Raw genomic sequence first — 17186 nt, 5'->3', positions numbered from 1 at the left:
AGGTATTGCAATGAGTGGCATTAGTACATATTTGTGAACATTTCAACTCTCAAAAACATTCGATATTGATATTTTTCACTTTAGAAATTTAGTTTAAGAGGTCATTAGTATTTATTAAAAATTGATAGGGCAGCTATTTCTTGTTGTTAATGTTGGATGCTTAATATCTAGTTTTAAAATAGTGACATGAAAATATCTTTCCATTGGGATTTTGAATGTAAGGCATGTGTTCACTCTCATCTCCTTTGCTGCATTTATTCCCAGTATCACCCAGCCCTCACCATGCACAGATATTCCTTAACCCAGGGCCCATTCATGTTTCACCAGGATCTTCAGAGATTAGCAGATTGCATTAATTTTCTAATTTCTCTACCCCTACCTCCTCTTCTGCTCTTCCTTCTGTTACTGTGTGTTCCCGTTTGCTTTTCTGCTGCACTCCTCAATCAGTCCTCTGTCCTGCAGCTCAGACATGAGTACAGCAGTGCTGCCTGTGACATGTCCCGGGTCCGGAGGGAAATTTGCAAGGACCTTAGTTCATGTACCATCTTTCTGCTTTTCTTCTCTTTGTGTGGTCAAAACTTGGGGAAAAAAAATTATTTGTAGGTGAAAAGGTTATCTCTCTCTCCTCCCAGGGCTGAGTGGAAGGAACAACTGGTTCATGGCCAACCTCAGCAGGTGCTCTTGTCCTACAGATAAAACCACAACATTTTGCAGACAGCAATAAAGGACAACCTGAACATCCTGAGCACATGTACCTGATCGCTGTGCGGGGTGCAGCAAGGGAAGGGGGTGCTTTGAGTTAAACATCTCAGTTTCCCAGACTCTTGCTCAAAGTTGGTACCTGGGATGAAGAGGTAGCCCTCCCTTACCCGTGCTCCCTTTTGGGATAAGTGCACAGAATTGCTGATGGGGTCCCTGTCGCGTTGGTCTCCCTTTTCAGATGTTTTCTCTACTAACATTATACTGGCATTGCACTGTGCTCAGCGAAACCTGGGGCCCAAGAGTCTTCCAAATACCCATGGGGCCGCTGCCTAATGTACTGCATTTAAGAGATGTTGCAGAGATGAAGCAGAACTGTGAATGTAAGAGACCATTGCTCCGTTTGCTGGAAACTGTGATGTCCCCTTTGTTTCCCCAATAGCTTGGTCCAGGAGGTGCTTGTACATGATATGGCCCATGCTTTTGAAGGGGATCCACTTGGCATTTCACTTGGGTGGTCACCTTTCTGCTGTGCTGAGTCCCTCCACAGTACCTTCTGCACTCCTTATCCTTATGATGGTTTTGATTACAACCCTTAGTTTTCTGAAGTACTTTTTTAGTAGGAGAGGCTGCACTGAGGTTTCAGTCACACGAGAAAAGAGACATAGCTTCCCCAAACACCTCAGGATGGGTTTTGTGTTGAAGTATATATTCAGACACATGGAGCTGGTGCTCTCTCTCTTTTATCACAACTAATTGCATTAGGAATGCCAAACTCCAAACCCGGGGGGATTAAAATGACATTAATACTGCAGAGGCTCCATTGAGTCCTCAATTTTTAAGCAGAACTTCTCTTTCATTGCAATAGGGACTTTTATTGGTGGCACCATGTGGCCCATAGAAATTATTATTGTATTCTTTTAAGTTTCCTGGGCTACAAGAGGAGGATGGAGTGTCACCACTCCTGGTTGTTTGTGACATGTGGATTATGTCCCTCACACAGGCATTGGCAGGTTGAGTGCTATGGAAGGCAGGGAAACCTAGCAGCATCTGCATAGCTCACTGCTTATCAGGAATATACACTGGCAGCCATACTGTAGGGCAGCAGCAGAAAAACAAAGCAACAGTCAAGGGAGCCCTTTGTGATGGATTAAAAGGGTTTAGAAATGTCTGAGCCATGCAGTTTTCAAGCACTGACACTGCCAATGACTTCTTGACTGAAAACTAGAAAATGTGCTTACTGAGTGCACAGCCCAAGGTTTGCTTGTTTTCCCAAAGCCTGCCTTTTGTTAATGGTCTTTTATCTGAACAAAGTTTAGACACAGTCACTTCATAAAGTGACCCCTTCCTTGAAATAAATCAGGTTAATAATATTAGAGAACTGCAGCCTGTGAACCGAACGAAGGGCCTGTGTGTTTCTCTATTATTAGGGTATAATTTTCTTTTACAATCTACACTGCATCTCAGCCTCTGTGTGGATCTCTTTTGTGTGCCCTGCACCAGCTCTGGATGCTTTGGTCCCTGGCATGGGACTTTGATGGGGTAGACGGCCGATGGGGAGCAGGGACAGTCACCTGGGGGGCCCTCCTTCCCACCACTTCTCTCTTGATTGCTGGAAAAATTCATGCATTTGGCCAGTGTTGAAGGCTTAAAAGCATCCTCCTCATCATCACCCTAACATTTTATTCAGCCTGAGCTTACATCACTGAAGTATCTTTAGCATTTTATGAGGGAAAGATAATCTGAGCAGGATGACTCACTGCTGTTACGATAACAGCTCTATCCTCTCCGTCCCTTAGGGGGATGTCAATCAAGACACTTTTCCCACTGTCTCTCATAAATGCTGGCTGACACACCAGAGGAAAGTGGGGCTGAGTGTGTGTGTTTGGGTCTTGGACCTCAACAAAACAGTTCTTGGTGGCTGTGATTTGTCAGAATGCAGCCAGCAATGGCATCCCTGCAACCAGAGAGGTCCCCGAGCCCCATGTTACCAAAGACCCTTCACAGGATTCAGAACCATATTCAGGAGCCTCTACAGTATCTCTAAGCATTCAGATTTTTGTGTTTAATTTTGAGAGAAATATGTGTGACCCAGAGTGTCTGTTGCCTGGGTTTCCTGCAAAATCAAGGGCCAGAAATGGTTGTGGCAATGGTGATGAATGGTCTGAATATGGTCTGTGCCCTTAAACTTGACTCAGCATTTAGTCAGGAGCTAGAGGAATGAATAGAGAAGCAGGCAGTTTGTGCTTGCAGTGACCCGTGGTGCTGAGCTGGTCAGCTGCTGTGCTACAGACGTATTTTTGGCTTTTCCAGGGAAGCTCTTTTGTTATCACATCAAACTCTTCACTCAGCTGGCAGAAGGCATTCGAGCAGCTGTGAGTCTGGAAGAATCCAGCATACAAGAAATGACTGCAAAGTTTGTTGTTTTTCTGTATTAAAGATTTGTACATAGTTTGGGGTTTTCTATGTGTGTGTTTTGTTTTGTGGGTTTTTTTTAAAGCATATATTTGATATGTTTTTCTATAATAAGTTAATTAGATAGCATTAATATGAATACTGACTATAAACTGACAAAATCACCAATTCTTCCAGCAGATATTATAATTTATACATAAATTCTTCAAAGAGAGAGCCCTTTCATTGGGCCAGGGGAGAAAAAAAACACCACAATACTTGGGGCTCCAGGTGACACACTCAAAAGCAAAAATAGGCAAAGCAAATTTTCTGCTTTTAGTGCAAGCCTTGCAAAATGGAGATTGCATTCAGAGTAAGCTGGTTAGGCAGGTCATATTCTAGCTGGTTAGGCAGCCAAAGTGCACCCCACAGAAACATATTGCCTAAATAATTTTCAGTTTTAATTTCTATCAGAATTGCTATGGTCTTCTTGGATAATGTGTACAAAATAATGGTTCATCTCCTTGTGGGTCTAAAGCACCAAAAGTGAAGAAGACATGACTTCAATTACCTATGAGATAGGTTGAGATGGGCAGAGCTTGCTTTTTTTAACTTAGTACCTTGGGAGCAATTGCAAGACGGGATAGAAAGGAATGGGCCTGTCACCGGAAATTATGTTTTCCCTATATGTTTTCTACCAGGGTTTGGCCAAGAACAGTTTCAAAATAAAAGAATCCCTCAGTTATACTTGTGTAAATGTTCCATTATACCACTAAATCAGTGGGAATTGGTCTCAATGATACTTGTGCGGCACTTCAAATTGGATGCCAGCCACCTTGCATACCTTAAGGGCACATAGGAGTAAGTCAGACCTAGGTAAACCTTTATCCCCTCTTTCCAAAATCCTTAAGCCTTCTGACTTCTCTGGAGTTTGAAATGCCTGCAGAGAAAACAAGTGTCAGTGCCCCTGCTTTAAATGAATTGGCTCTTCCAAGGGCAAGCTATAAACAGAGAGTTCAAGGCATGAATTAATGATTCTCAATACTTTGCATCCCAGTCCCACTGAATGGCTACAGGACATTGGTGTTTAAGGAGAAGCATGGTCTGGAAGCTGCAGAAATATGTGCAATGAGGCCCGTGGCCTGTACACTTGTCCCAGACACCTTTGTCCACCATGTGGACACAGATTCCTAGACCGTATTGCATGCATGGCTACCTCAGTGTGCATTGTCCAAAATTATCTGATGGGAGGGTAGACACAGCAGAATAAACAGATAGGAATGTAAGGTAACACTGTGTGTGTTGAAACGAATGTTTCTTGCCATATTTTGGATTGAAAGAGGACCATCTATCAGCAATTTCACATTATAATTCCAACATCCATGCTCATGAGTTTAGAACAGGGTTGTTTCCCTGTGCCTGGAAAAGGAGTGTTATTTCATAAACCTGTACTTTTCACCAGCTCATGTTCCCTTGCCTAACTCTAAAACACAAAGGTGCAATAGGTCCAACATTGATTACTGGACTTACAAGCTCTTCTAGATTTCAGATATAAATAAAAGGATTTTTCTGCTCTTCATCTTACAATAAACAGGCAATGAAGTAGAGTGTATCCTGGATATGGAGATATTGTCTGTGAAAATGGAAGGTTTCAGGTTAACCCTGAAATTCCGGAGTCAAAGACTTCAGCAGGTAAAGCTATTAGAGACCTTAGAAGACACCACAATTTAGTATCTGAGGGGCACAACTTGTGCTCTCTTACACAGAGGTAGCATCAGAGTGGTGGAGGTGGTCTGTGCTGGAGGGTTAAGTGGGCAGAGCGTCAAGTGCCAGGGCTGCAAGCCAGGCTGGGGAGCTGTCAGCAGTGCTGGAGACCCTCTGCTACTGGTGCCCCAAGGTTTCCTTTCCACTGGAATCAGGCATCACCATTAGGAAACTATATCTTATTCCCATACTGGCGACCTGGGAAATGATCCTGGATCACAGGGTGCTATGGGATTCAGCTTGCTCATGGCAGTGAGAGACAGAATTCAATGACCCAAATGATGACCTCAGTGACCTTCTGCTCCTGTATCACTGCATGTACCTCAGCTTAGATATTTTTTCAAAGGTTCAGGGCATTCCTATTGCTTTATCTGGATTGCGGCTTACCCAGGTTTCTTGCAGACAAATACTTCTCACAGTTGGGTACATTTAAGTGAAAAAGTGTTTTATTGGACTTAAAAAGTAGACCTTTGTGACAAAAGGTAGAGCAAACTGCAAGTCACCCATGCACTAATGAAAGTGAGAGTCTCACTAATGTCTCTGTTGTCACACTCAGTTAACACAGCTTCTTGTGATATTTTTAGTTTAAAAAAGGGTTCTCTCTCACTTGTGGGGGAAAAAGAAATATCAACATGGAAAAAGAAGAGGATTTTGATTCCACATCAAATAAAGGAGAGGTGCATTCATGAATATGTATTTATGGAAACTTATTACCTTCTTATTCCCATGCACGTGAACTTGCAGCAGCTACACGGGAGCTATGCACTTACTTTTGTCCAGAGGTGGTTTGAAATCAAACTTGGCTCACAGTTTTAGACAGAAATTAGCAGGTGTGTAATGTGAAATTCAAGCAAGGCAAAGCTCTTCGTGTAGGTCCCCTGGCTTTGCTATCAAGTACCTGTTTCTGATACCGCTGAGGCTTCTAGGTACCTGAGATATTATCTTATGTGTGCTTACATGAATTAGCAAGACATTGCACATTTAAATAAAAGCCTATCTCTTCCATGTGCTGTTGAATAAGGAGGAGGAAGGTATTCACTGCTCTTGGGCAGAGAATGAGCTTCAAACCCTTCACAGCCTTGTTAATTCTTCAAAAGCACTCTAGAAATGTTATCCTATTCTATGTCCTTCTTTGCCTAGGTCATGGTCAAAACTGAGCCTGTAAACATGGAGTTTAGATGTTTAAGCATGACGAGCATCTGAAAGTTAGTTTTAAATGCTTAGATAGTGGCTATGTTTCCAACCACTGTTCCAGCCCTCATCCCAGCCCCAAACTCTTAAGACTCATGCTCTAGTCCAAGGATACCTGAGGAACATCACCCCAAAAGCTGAACACAGGAGCAATTTAGAAGCAGCTGAAAGTACACTATTTACCATAATAAGTGCATGTACAAGAACCTGTGAAGAAAAAACACAATGTGTGTTTGCTTTTTTTAGATAGATCAAATCTTAAGCAAGCAAGAGTAATGTCTGCAATTGATACCAACTCTTGGGAAGCTGATTCCTAGGAATCAATTGTTGGGGGAAAATTCTGAAAAGGTTTTCCTGTGATACTTATTCCTGTTCGTTTCCAGTTTCAAAAATTGTAATATATCCATTTGAATGGCATTAGGTGAGACACTTTGGGAAGTTTCCCTTCGTTTTGGCTGTGAGACTCCCAAAAAAGTGTATAGACACAAGGACCCACAACATTTCCAAGTGGTGGGGATGTATTTAAGATGCTGAGATTATCTGTGTGCGTATGTCTCTTCTTTAATTGCTCCACAAAGTGCAATTCCTTTGATAATATACTCCACTTCTAAACAAGATTCCCACCTGCTCTTCATGCTGTCACTGGTTTACACGTTCTTTTAGATAATGAAGCTTCTGTATTTTTTGTTATATGATCCAGAATAAAATCTGCATGATCTTAAAGATCTTTTATAACCTAAATAATTCTGTGATTCTATGTATACATACTGTAGGCTCCTTTTCCTGTCCCATATCTGACCATGAACCCTGGAGCATTTGAGTAACTCCTAAACAACCAAAGGGGAGAAAACAGTGAGGTCCAAGCAATTCAGCTGCTGTATGACAGGTCAAGTTGCTTTGCAGAGACTTAAAAATGAGTTCATCTTTTTTCTATCTTTTCTTTTATCATTCATTCACACAAACATAGAGAAGACAGAGATACCTACATGTATCCAAGCACCCTGTTGGCAGAGATCACTTCAATGTACATCTCTCACAATGTATATGTTTGCAGAGCAGTCCTGCTTCCACTGATATCTCCTGTAATGTTCGTAACAATTTAAATGTACAGAAGAGTGTGAGATCACTTGCAGTAACTCATAGGAATGAAATAAAAAAATTTTACCTCTCCAAATTCCTTCAGGTGCTTTTGGATGTAAAATTTGGCAAGGGAATTGAATGGAAACCCTTGTCCATTTTTCTTCCCTGACATGCACTCATTGGCCTCAGCGTAAGTGGGAGCTGCTTAAATATATTGATTCAGAGAGCAAGTCACCCCTTGGCTGTCGGAAGATGTATGCTCCACTAGGGTCCTACAGAACCCTCAGCAAGTGCTATCCTTTTTGCAGGACATCACCACATGAGTGAATGTTACTTTTTCAGAGAAAAGAAGCAAACTAGCTCCTCTTGAAGAGCAGAGCGGCACCGAACTGATGCAGGATCGCTCCTGCTAACACAACTCAGTCTGAATGCAGCAGTTCCCATTTAAAACACTCATATTAACCCTCACACAGGCATGCAGCTACAGTCACTGCCTAAACAGGCACCTGTGCTGCTTTCCTTTACTTCACACAGGAGTTCAAGATAATATAAGCACAGATGACATGTATGATGCACTAATTTTTCTGCCTCTCTCTGGTTTATTTCACCACACAGCAGCTGCAGCAGTCAGGATGGACATCTGAAGTGTGGCGGTGTTCAGTGTAAGTTCTCTGATCTGGATTTGCAATCAGTGCAGAGAGCTCTGCTCAGTAATCTGCTTGTAAAGGCTGCCTCTCCACCTCCCCATCCCCAATCCAGGAGCCTATTAAATTAATGAGACAGAAGTCAGCGCAACAGCAGTCAACATGTTATGTGTGTACAGCACTGGTGCTGTAACAATGTGCCTGTTTTTTCTCCTGGGATGTTTAATTTCCGCTTCTCAAATGAGCTGCAAAGCTGTGAAGCCTGGCAGTGTTCTTTCTAGACACTCTGTGATGCAGATAATGAGGGTACTGATAGGTGCCTAGGAGACTGTGATGGCTCTAAGCACAGCTATGGTCTGATAATGCTTTATGCCAGTAGTGTCACAGCGGAACCACTATCATCCCTCAAGGAATGGTTCATCTTTATGTGTAATACAGCAGCTGTCACCTAAATGGCTAATGGGGAAGCAAAGTAGAACCTTAGTGCTAGTAATCTTTGTCACTTAATAATTTTAAAGGTATCAGACTTCAGTAGCTCCTGCAAGTTCCAATAAAAAGTGTGCTTGCAATTCTTTTTTTTTCATTTTTTTTGCTATGGATTAAATGTAAATTGAGAAATCCACGATGCAGCTCTGTGCAGATCTAATTTAGTATAATTTCAATAGCCAAGTAATTAAAATGTATTATAGGTATAAGATGCTGGGATGGTGGAGTGTCTGCATTTAAGAGGAAGATTTATTGGGCTCACTGCATCCACAGTGAACCTTCTACAACCGCATTAGCCAACATCTGTTGGAAAATGTCAAGACACAGGGTGTAAGACATATCCTCGTCGAGTGTATGGCTGCATTTATTTCACCAACAGGCTAAGAATGTACAGCAACATTTGCAAATAAAGCTGCTTAGGAAGAAGGTTCTGTACTCAACTACATTAGTAGGTTGCACAGAGTTTATACATGTGCATACAAAATATATGCATGACTACATACCTACATGCAAGGTAGAGCAGGTTAACTGGTACATTTTGTATTGTATGTACATGCAGGGAGAGAGGGGAAACATGCAAATACAGAGAGATGCTTCTGTAGACTTCTTCCCAATTAATGCTGGTTCCCCACAGTGCTAGAACTGCAGTTACATTCAATTTATGAAGGCAGGTAATGATAATAATTAATAGGGCAGTTGACACACATGATGTGAGTATTGACATTGTGTTATTAGTGTTTCCTAGAAGATTATTTTGTTTGTTTTTCCTTAAGTGTTCAAGATTAGAGCCAGTGATTTAGTAGGTTAGGGCACTGCCTTCTCGAGAGGAGCCGAGCTCATTTTGATCACACCTTCAGACAGGCTGATAATCTTTGGGGAGTTAACACATTTAGGCTGGTGAAGGTTAAGAGGAGAGAGGTGCTGGGATGTATATGTCCAGTAATTGTTCGGGAGATGAGTTACAGATCCAGACAGCTCACAATTCAATCTGCACCCAGTGCTACAAACGCTGAGAGGATAAATCAAAGGGCATTTCTCTGGATTTGAGGAAGGAAAGAGGGGCTGGATAACCGTTTACTCAGTGACAGCAAAACAGCAGAATTGCTACAGCAATGTCAGAAAAAGCAAGTGATAGGAGAGGAATCATTATGACACAGATTGCTATGACCTTCCCTGAATATTTAAGGGAATGTACTGAGTGGAAAACATCAGCAGCTTGGAGCACTATGGCAAGCGGTGAGCTGAATTTCCTTCTGGCTGAGCTGCTCGCCTGCATGTGCTATTATTCTTTTGTCTGACGTGGAGAACCCGCGGCTCAGGTGCAGGCAGCCGTGAGCCTGCTCTGGGCTGGCCCATGTGAGCGAGTGCTGCCTGCAAAGGGGTGTCCAGTCCTTTCACGTGGCTGCTGCCTCACTGTGGCCTGGCCACCAGGAGACCCTAATCACATAGATGTGGCAGGGGAATAAAAGCATGCAGGGCACGGGGTTTCCTTCTTTTTCATCTTCTCGCTGTGTATTCATACAGTGCCAGCAGCAAGGAGAAACTGGGACCACGACTGGTGTCCTAGACATAATCTAGGATATGCAGACAGCCAGAGCACTGGTGATGAAGAAAGCAGCAGGTGAGAAATTGCTGATGACCATGTTGACTAGGGACACAATGGACAGTTTCAGAGGGGACAGGGCAAACAGGCAGGTCAGTGGCACCCAAACCCCACTTCTAAAAAATACAAAACACACTTTAAAGAAATATTTTAACTGCTTGTGTGCATTGATGGGTTCTAAATTAGCCTCAATAAGCAAGGAAAGAGATCTGACTGCTGGTTTGAGGAGAGTCTGAGGAACAGGGGAGCAGTGAAAATCTGTGCTCAAGGTGTAAAGTACAAAGGACAAACAGAAACAATAATGCAGACCTTATAATATAACTGCAGGTTTGGACTCCACGGCATACTGCCACCCTTCCTCCAGATTGGGACATGGGCAAAAATATATAATTAAAATAATTAATTCAAATATTTGATTAAAAAGAAAAAGTGCACCTAGAGGTTTCCAGAGGAAGATGATTGTCATGGTTATGATGGTTACCTTACAGAGAAAAGGAGTATAGGGGGCGGGTATGGCCACAGAACAACAAAGAAGCTGAAAAAAGTGCTATTATTAACACTTCTCCATAAATGATAAACATGAATATGCTTAGTTTTGTACAGACCCTATGATTATAAATTATAGAGATAGGCCTTATTTTTCCCACTGCATAACAGGTTCTTCAAATTCCCTTTCCCAGACCACTTTGAAGGAAGGATGTAAAACACCTAATCTGACCAAGGTCTTGTTCCATATGTGGAAACTGAGAACATTCACTGGGCTTCTGCCTGAGGTGAAAGAACCTTTATACTTGTGCTTCGAGTGACACTGTTTCATTAGTGTTCAGAAAGACATTTAAGTAGGAGATCCTGCAGCCAGCCATTACAGTGCTTAACACAGCTTCCAGTAAAACTGCAAGTGCTGTTGGAAGGGAAACATGTCATGGAGATACCAGAGGCCTTATTCAGTATAATAGTATTTTTTTTCCACTTTTGTCACAGTCATGAGGGACCTTACCAAGCCTTCTTACCTCCCAGTCAATGAGCTTCAAAGTCCTCCTTTACAGCTCAGCTCAGGAGATGTGCCTTGTGATATGTCCTTGACGTCGGTGTTGGGATGCCTCTTCACACCTCTCTTAACAGAGAGGGACAAAGAAACTTGAAGGACAACAGTGTGCCTGGGAGAGGTGACCTCTAGACAAGGATTGCTAAAATAGGAGGGACATCTTGACACCAGTATCAGCAACAGGTCACATCCTGCTCAGACAAGAAAATCTCCCACGTAGGTTCTAAATCTAGCTGAAGCCCACCTTATGGCATCGCTCGCAGCTGGACCATCTGACCCATATGCTGCAAAGGGCCACTGGCCACATGACACGTCTCCATATGCGAGGCTGGGATCTTTGTGCCATATCCGTTCTCCTGAGCCTGCTATTCCACTCCTTTATTCCTTCTTTCTCGAAAAGAGTGAGTTTGCAGCCTCTGGGGAGTCGTCAGCTCTATTTCTACCACTTGGCAGATAGAAGGACTCTTAAATAGGATAGCACAGTGCATGCTTGTATTTCCTATTAAATTGGAGGTATGAATTTATATTTCCAAAACCACAGGGTAACTATGTGCCTGGGGCACATCTTGAGAAATATGAATCATTGCAATCCCCTCTCCTGGATGTTTTTGTCCTCATGTAGCAGGCAGCAGTGCAGGCAGAGGAAGGAAGCTGGACTTCTCTCACCTGGGCAATCACACATCTGGGTTTCAGTCGAGTCCCTCCCAGCTTCTCTGTTTCAGCATCTTTGAAGCAGAGATGATAATACTTTCCACACTTCTAAAATACGTGTATAAAGAGAGATTTGAAAGGAAAGGGACTGTTTTTTATTAGATTGACCGATTTAACTGGAAAAAGTTTCAGGCACAGAGACTTTCTTCAGGCCTCACATGGAAAGCCATTTGCAACTTTTGATTCAAAACTAAGAAAAAGATTGTGCACCCAAAACTTTTCCACTTTTTCCAGCTGCATCTGCTTCTCTAATAAGAGATACCACGCCTCCCAAAGAACCTTGTCTCACTTATGCCCTTTGTTGTAGTTACACCAGCGCTTCTGCAGCTGGAATTAACAGAGCTCTGTCAGTGTTAAGTGCTATTGATGAGACAGTGGAGAAATGCACACGTAAAGCTCACAATTACGAAGAAGGGAAAAACTAATTCTCAGGAATGCATTTCCCCTTCCCCCCATTTTTCCACATGAAAATTCTGGCTATTCCTGGAAAACCATTGATCATGCTGAATTGCTGTGTTATGCCTACATATGTAAAGCATAAACTCCTGATGAGTTCTCCTGCAATTTAGCATTAATTAATGTCCACTTAGTATAAAATGTGACATCATATTTCAGGTCAGCTCTTCATTGTTATTGTAAACCGTAAACATAGTGCGCAGAAAAGAAATGGAGGATATGATTTTCCTGCAGTATCTCTTCGACTTGTTTACATAAAATATAAAGCTAATATATAACTGGGCTTCAGCTTTTTTTTTCCACTATGTGTCATGTGCAGTACAGGCGGCTCTGTGATACTTGTAGAGCATCAATTTCAACAGCAACGTAAGCTTTGTGAGAAATTTCTACCTGCAATTCAATAAAGTATACATAAAATGTTTCCACTGCACCAAATATCAGCTGATACACTTCTTATTAGTATAAATGGCGTAGATTAGTGTCAGGCATTTTCAACAGAGAAGAAATTACAGAAGCCTGCATGGCTCATTAGGCTCTTGTTGCATGTTAAAGAGGGCCAGACCTTATTAATAAGAGGAAAAGGAGGAAAAGAGAGAGTAAAATGGAAAAAGTATGAAATAGCTTTTTTCAAAAAGAAAGTTTTCTGGTTTGGAGAAAAATAAAAGCATCAATTAACCTCTTCCAGTGTCTGAATACTTTCTAAAGTCAACTTAGCTTTGTTTCTACAGGATATATAGATTATAGACAAAGACTTCAAGTAGAGAAAGACTGCTTGCATTCACACTACATCACCAAGAAGGATTTTTGATGTTTAAATGTTTTACACTGTTTATGTGTGTCACTGTTTACATCCTGCATCAGGAAAGCATCACTGTTTAGGTTAGGATGTACAACCATATTTGAGTTGAAGCTCTTGCTTGTATCCCGTAGAAGTGAATGTAATTTGAGCATTTGTTCCTAGTTTAGCACCTAGTGCAAGCACATGCTGAGGTGAAGACGGGATTTAAAATACATTTGAGGGCTTGCTGTAATTGGGGCCTCAATCACACTGGTCCAGAACCAGCAGAGACTGACACATCAGCTCTTTGCACTCAGTCAGTCTTATCAGCTTCTTGTGGGCTGCATGTGAGGAAAATACAGGCGCGTACAGAAACTCATCTCTGTGAGATGGAGGCTGTGCCACTTGCTGCTTCCTCAGGTGGCGGTGGGCGAGGGGTAGCTCTTGCTCACATTTATAGTCTTTGCCTGCGATTTGCTTCAGTGACAAAGATAGCATTGCTGCTGCTGTTGTTGCTTAGAAAGGGGTGAAGAGGATCATAGAGTCATGGAATGATCTGGGTTGGAGGGATCTTAAAAATCATCTAGTTGTAGCCCCCCCTGCCATGGGCAGGGACACCTCCCACTAGACCAAATTGCTCAGAGCCCCACCCAAACTAGCCTTGAACCCTGCTGGAGATGGGGTGTTCACAGCTTCTGCGGGCAACATATTCCAGTGCCTCACCACCCTCACAGTAAAGAATTTCTTCCTAATATACTAACCTCTTTCAGTTTAAAGCCATTCTCACTTGTCCCATCACTACATGCCCTTGGAAAAAGTCACTGTCCAGCCTTCCTGTAGGCCTCCTTTAGGTACTGGAGGATTTCTATACGGTCTTCTCAAAACTTTTGTCCAGGCTAAGCAGCTGCAACTCTCCCAGCCTGTCTCTTCATAGGAGACATGCTACAGCCCTTAAATCATCTTAGTGGCCCTCCTGTGGTCTTGTTCCAACAGCTCTACGTCTTTATTGTGTTGGGACCCCAGAGTTGGATACAGGTGGGATTCCAGGATTCCAGGATGTGGAGGAGCTCTCACAGAAGTGGTAGTCAAAAGCCTGCTCTCCTCGGGTCAGTGAAGGAGACCTTGCCTCCTCTTTGGTGCAACAAAATCCAGTCTTGCTCTTGATGCTGAGAGAGCTGGAACCTGTTGTACTCCTTACATGCTCAGTGGCTGGCATTGGAGAAGCAACATAGCAGAGTCTGGTCACCTCCTGGTGTTGCATGAACAGAGGGGGATCTGCTGTATCTCTAGGTTTCTGTTTCTGGGTTTGATTTGGTTTTCCAAGCCAGCTTGCTATTCACTGTCACAGCTGCCAGAACACACACTCTTATGTTATACTTGTCCTAAGAAGGGAATATGTGGCAGCCACCATTTTGGCAAAAAAATAGATAAATATAAATGAGTCTGAAAATCACAGATCTAAGCAAATTCAGCTAAATATGTGATTTTTTCTGGACTTTTTTCTCTGGCCCTCACGTGCTTCATGATGTGAGCATAGAAAGGGAACATGTTGTACCCCTCGCCCAAAGAGGTCCAGGTTTTCAGGAACTGTATTAATGGAGTGGAGTTGCTTCCAATTTGAAGCTTAAATTACAGCTAAGTTAGTGAGCTACTTCCAATGTTAAGCACCACAGATCAGCATATTGAGTTTTATACAATTTTTTCCCTGTGTGATTAGCATTTCACTTGAGTCTGAGACATTAATCAATAAAAGCAATACCCTGTAAACAGAGTAAAATGAAAAAGCAAGTGCTGCATTTTAATAATATAAATAGAAGACTGTGTGGCACGAGGGGCCAAGGCATAGCCTGCAATCTGAATACCATCAAAGGTAAAAGAATTGAAGGCAAAGGAAATTTTCAAGGCCAATTGCACATGGATGCAAAAAAATAGTAAAGAAAGATAAAATATTGAACACTGATTAGTGTGGAGGATGTGACTGAAATATTTTATTCTGCTGCGTTTTAAAAATTCTGTCCTTACTGATGTTGACTTTAAGGGCAGAGAAGAGAGGAGAGAGGGAAACCAACCCCTGCTTCCAATAAAGTAGAACAACATAGAAAAATATTGCAAACATTTTTGTTAAAGCAGGGCTAAGTTTTTATTAAAAACTCTGTTTCACAGTTTTTGTTCTTTAAAGAACACTTGAAATGGTTACTTAAAAAAAAAATAATTGAAATTTATCTCATTGTATATGGTACAAAATACCATGCTGGAAGCCTGAAAATAATAGTCAGCTACTGTTCAGTGCTCTTCATCTACAGAGCTCAAGTGCTCTGGGAAGCTGGTGAGTATTGGCTTTCAGGCAGAAAGTGCTGAGGCCATGCCCTGGTGCCAGTGAGGTTGGGAAGGAAGCCAGTGTGAAAGCTGACATCACCTGCCAACTCATTTCATGCTGCATCCAACAGGTCACATTGCCACCAGGCAAAGCCATTCAATGTATTTCCCAACAGAGACCCCAAAAACCAATAGCAGACCAGCAGCTTAGCATGGCCAGGCATTTCAGCCACTGGGACCACATCTGGGGGTTCAATGAGGGCAGCTGGGCTGTTCTTCTGTCCATCTCGGGGTTCCACAGCTGACAGCTCCCAGCAAGCTGGGATCTGCCCTGTGATGTCCTACCCTTTTGGGGTGGCATTCTGAACTTTAAAAACCATGATAACATATGGTAGCATAATTACATTGCCCATAGCTAAACCATACAACTTCAACAGGAACTTTTTGTTTACTTTTCTCTTAATGCCTGCTTGCTTTACACACTGCATTTCTTATTGAGAGGAAGTTAACATCAACCTCTTTGTTTACTTCCTTATTCTTGCCCTCTTGCCTTCTCCTCCTCCCTCTTCCCATCCTTCATATTCTCAGGGGTGTTGCCACAACTTGGGGAACAACTTTTATTCATGAACAGCTTTAATAATTAGCTTCTTCTAAAGCTGCAGCAATTAGCAGGGTGAGCTCTCAACTTTCGTCTCCTGTAGGCCCCACACAAAGACTTGCCAGTTGGCTATGCTTTTTCTTTGCAGCAAAAGACTGGGGTTTGATTTAAGAAGACATTTAGAATAAAAAAGCCGAGGAAAGTATATCCTGAGCTGCATAAAGCCTCAGGGAGTCATCTCTTGAAAAAGAAAGAGTCAGTGAGACTGAATTTCCTTCTACTGCAGCCTTCAGAAGATCTTGCCCCAGCGCTGATTGAAGGTGATTGCTTCTCCTGTCCTCACATGGATTCTGGTATCATGATGCTTTCTATCACAGGTTTAAAGGTGTTTTTTTCTGTATGAAATAACCTAGGTGGTTTTTAACTGTTTCTAATCTGTAGACTCCTAAAAATTTCACTGGTGGTCTGAAAAATAAAAGCTAGACACGATTCCAGTATGGAGAAACTGGAATGCTTTATTGAACACGAGAACACGATTTGAAAGGCATCTGGGGCTGGACATGTTAATGAAGGGGACAACCTATGTTAATTAGGGAGTTACACAACTTTTTACTGCAATTTCCAAATAGTTAATTTTTCTTCTAGTAGGATTATATGGGGGATAGAGGGATTACAGGGGTTTAGACATGGTTTTAACAATCATCTCAAAAAGTCCTTTCTTAATTCTGCTTGGAGCCAGGTTTATATCTCCGGGTTGCACATCAACAGGTCAAGGGTCCAAATTTCTTCAGATCACGAGATGTTTGTCAGCCTTGTTGTCCAAGGTTTGTGATTCAACTTTACTAAGCTTTCTTTTGCTGAGAGCTGATCTTGGGCTCCTACAAATTTCTAAGTGAAGAAAGGGTGCCTCCTATATCAAACCGAAGTTCCCAAACAACAAGCTTTGTGTCCTTCAGTGAACCCTTTAGGAGCAACAAGTGGTCCCCAACAAGTCTGAGGAAGCCTCCAAGCTAGGGAGGTAGCAATGAAATAGGCTCATATCTGAAAAGCCCATGGGTAACTCTGTAGTTTGCTAAACAGAAAAGTGCAGCTGTTATGGATTCCTCTCTTGGAAACACAAGAAAGCAACCACAGGTCTTGGCATGACTTGCTGATTAACTTTCTTCCTCCTCTTCTTCCTCCAAGTTTTGTCTGTTCTTCAGAAAATGTTTGTGCTGCTCATTACTGAAGTGTGATCAAAATGTTTGCTACTAGACAAAAATACTAATAAAAGGACATTGTAGTCAATACAAAAAGTGACACGCTATTATTTTGATCCTACAACATGGGTGTAAGGCTGCAGCTGCAATGTTCAGACTGTGGGACTGAGGTAAAAGATAATAGCAGAGCAGATGTGTTTCCCTGCACAGCATGGAATAAAA

The sequence above is a fragment of the Lepidothrix coronata genome, unplaced genomic scaffold (assembly GCF_001604755.1).
Source record: "Lepidothrix coronata isolate B3197 unplaced genomic scaffold, Lepidothrix_coronata-1.0 Scaffold23, whole genome shotgun sequence".
In the NCBI taxonomy this organism is placed as follows: domain Eukaryota; kingdom Metazoa; phylum Chordata; class Aves; order Passeriformes; family Pipridae; genus Lepidothrix; species Lepidothrix coronata.
This window is presented reverse-complemented; position numbering follows the sequence as displayed.